The following is a 3,622-nucleotide window of genomic DNA, read 5'->3' on the forward strand; positions in this document are numbered from 1 at the left end:
TGACTTTCTTTTCTCTACCTTCTGATTTGCCCTATACTCTTTTGTCATAAATTCTAACCCTAATGTTGTCTACTCTACTATCAGCCAAACTTTAGCAACTTCTGTCAAGAGGAGCTTTAGCTGGCAGCATGAACCAAGCAAAAGAAATTGAAAGAAATGTCACTTATGAAATCTGCCAAAGTCACTACAGGTTTGTGCCAACTACCACCACTTTCAGAAAGAAAAAAGCCTACTGTTGCTGTGGGCGTGCACATAACAAGAAAATACTATATGAGAAGTACAGAACAATGAGAAGTTTTACTACACTAGACCTGAGAATATTGCTGATAAGCGTGAGGCAATAAGGAAATCGAGATACAGTGTTTCATGAAAGTAGTCCATTCAACTGAGCTTGCAGTCTGGGGACACATGTTTCAGGGCTCCCTCAAGGAAGCCTGTGGGCTCCTAAAGAACCATAGCCATCAACCACCCAGCAGCTGGTCCAGCTTGTGGGTCTTGAGAGACTGAAAGTACTTGATGAAGTTTGCATTCCTGTGTCCCAGCAAGAACACATCCAAAGCAAGGATCTGGGATTGCTAGTACCGGTGTGGCGTCCAAATCCATCCGACTGTCCAAACTATACATTCGGGTCTGATCTGCGCATGCTTAACTCCTAAAGGACAGGAGGCGGCCATAGCCACTTTCCCGGGCGAGGACCAGCAGAGGCAGTTATAACAGCCTTGCTACTTTTATGCTAAATTTAGCTACTTTTCGCTAATTTTTGTAATTCACTCATTGGGAACTCTACCCGAGAGTTAGTTCGGCTACTCAGTCAGTTTCTGGCTCTGCTCTAACTATGGCATTAAGCAGTGACATTGACTCCGACGAGTCCGATTTTCTGCTCACACCCTCCCGCCTTCGGACCTTAACGCCACGCGTATTACCTGCCTGCTAACCACACACAATAGGGGCTGTATTGCGTGGAGGGAGATTATATTATAGTCTAGCTTGCGTAAATAGAGCTCGGGGCACCCGTTTTCATTATGACCTAGCCATGGCCAAGCAGCCAAAACGGACGCACTAAAGGCAATAGGCCGTTCCCGCCAAAATTCTCCTCTTCAACTCGCTGTCTCTCCATAACCACGGCATGTAGAGACTTCTGGATGGCATCATTAGAAAGAGGAAGACTTAATAATGAGGACAAAATCTGTTTCATTTGCTCATTCATTGTAGGTTAAGAGTAAGGAGTGTGTGAATACAGGCTATTTTCAGTGTTAAGCGCTGGAGGGCTGGTCCTGGCAGCAACACGATTACCACTTCTGCCGCCCCCAGAGGGGTTAATAAGCCTGCTGTTCAGGTGTCTGCTTCTCGTCACTGGCGTGGTGGGGATGTGGGTGATGTGATTATGGGTTTTATTAGAACAAAATTAACATCGTGAAATTTAAACACCCCTCTCACAGACTTCCAGGTGGGTTTTACAGAAAAAAGATCATCTGACAATCTCTTCCTACTGAGCTACTGTACTGAAGATTGCTACAAATCTAAGACAGCCTTATATTTAATATCGATTGTCTTCAGAAAAGCCTTTGACTCAGTGGATAGGCAAAAACTTAGAGAAATTCTTCTAACATATAACACAGAAATAAAAATAGTAGGTGCAATAATATCCATTTACAGTGGTGCCAACACAAAACTTTTCCTCAATGAAGGACAAGCCAAATTGGAAGTCATATCAGGTATCAGGCAGGGATATAACGGTTCAACAGCGCTCTTCCTGCTTGTAACTTTCTACATTATGCAGAAATTAAAGGATAAAAATGTCAGATAAGATGAAAGTTGCAGGCGAGAAGAAATGGAGACAAAGTCAACTCTGTCTATCTATAGAGCACTTAAAACTAGCATTGCAGAGGAAAAATGGATTGAACACTGTGAGAGTTCATGTATTATGTTAAAGGCATGTACTAACACATTTAAACTGAACTGGAGAAACAGATTCAAAGGTGAAGAGGTAAGATGCACAGTCTGTGGACATGAATTAGAGTATTTAAAACAGTTTTTGTTATACTGCAGAGGATACAGTAAAATTAGAGAAAGTCACCCAACACTAGCTCAACCATACCAAGAAAACAAGGTGGACATTGTAGATGAACTACTGTTATTTAACCTGGTAGCAGTGGAGATCATGTTTCTTAATGGTCCATCTAAGCGAGAAAAATGAGAAAAAATCATCACTCGCACAAACCATTTCATAATATATATCAAAGCATTTGTGATCAGCAGAGCTGGGATTCTGTAGAAAAAATCTACCACCGGTATCGGTAGTCGGTAGCGAGCCGCGTCCAATCGGTATCGGTAGATCGGTAGATTTTTCAGAAATCTACCGATCGGTATAGATTCGGTATCGGTAGATTAAAAAACTCTATAATTATATAATAAAAAAATGCTTTTAAAGGCCCATAACACACTTTTTAAGTTATTTCTCTCTTATTTCGGTTAACTTAAGAATATAAGTAAATTAGAGTCTTTTAATACCTTTTTTAAGTTCAAAAATACATAACTTATTTAATAAATGAATTTCTCCCTCAAAAAATAAACATCAAACTGAAAAAAAGTTCGTAACAATATGATTAAATAGTTCACTGACTTGATCAAAACTTTTTTAATGTAAAATAAAGTTTAAAAAAGGAAAATCACTTGAAAAGTTAAAAGCACAAAACGATTAAGTGCTGCTGCCGCGGCGGGTGGACTTAAAAACACTGCCACTTAAAACACTAGGCGATGAGGCTGAGCACGTTGTCGAGAGCGTAGGAGCTAGAGCGTAGGTGTAGGCTACTCGCGTCGGCAGGCCAAACAAGAGGGGCTCCCGCCAAAACTTTTGGCGGGAGCGACGGGCCAAATTTGTGGCTTTACCGTGTAGTAGCGACGGGCCAAATTTGTGGCTTTACCGTGTAGTAGCGACGGGCCAAATTTGTTCCATGATTTAAACCTCCCAAAATAGATGATACATAATCTGATAACAAATGCTTTGATATATATTATGAAATGGTTTATGTGAGTGATAGTCTTTTCTCATTTTTCTCGCTTAAAGGGACCATTAAGAAACGTGATCCTCGCTGCTGCCACCACCGGGTTAAAAGAGTTAGATCCTGATGTTTCTTGGCAACAGTTAGGCGTCAGAAACCGGTAAATACCACACTCTGAGTACGACAATCTGGCTACGGTGGGGAGGATGCCGACAGACCGACGATCAGCTTACGTCAGCCTAGCCCAGCAAGTCGGTCTGTCTACGAGGACTGGTGTGTCTCTGTGTACAGGTGGAAGGCGTGAGCGTGGGTTCCCTTTGTTTGCCGCAAGACGAGAGTGCTCACAGCGGAAAGCCATGGGAAGAGAGCCTCAGTTAGGGCTGCGGCCACCTTGAGCTAAGAAAAATAAGGAACACAACATCCCACCTCCATTACAGAACCAATACATGTTTTAACCCCTAAAGGTCGGCAGGTTTGAGCTTGTACAAGTTTTCTGCCCCACCCGCCCGCTACACTACAGTACGGCTAGCGAGTGGAAAGCCGCCGATTTTCACTAAATACACATTGCCTGCCTATCTAGATATTGGCAATGTAATATATTCGTACTGAGCGAGTCCACA

This window comes from Eriocheir sinensis, chromosome 53 (genome assembly GCF_024679095.1).
Source record: "Eriocheir sinensis breed Jianghai 21 chromosome 53, ASM2467909v1, whole genome shotgun sequence".
Taxonomy (NCBI): Eukaryota; Metazoa; Arthropoda; class Malacostraca; order Decapoda; family Varunidae; genus Eriocheir; species Eriocheir sinensis.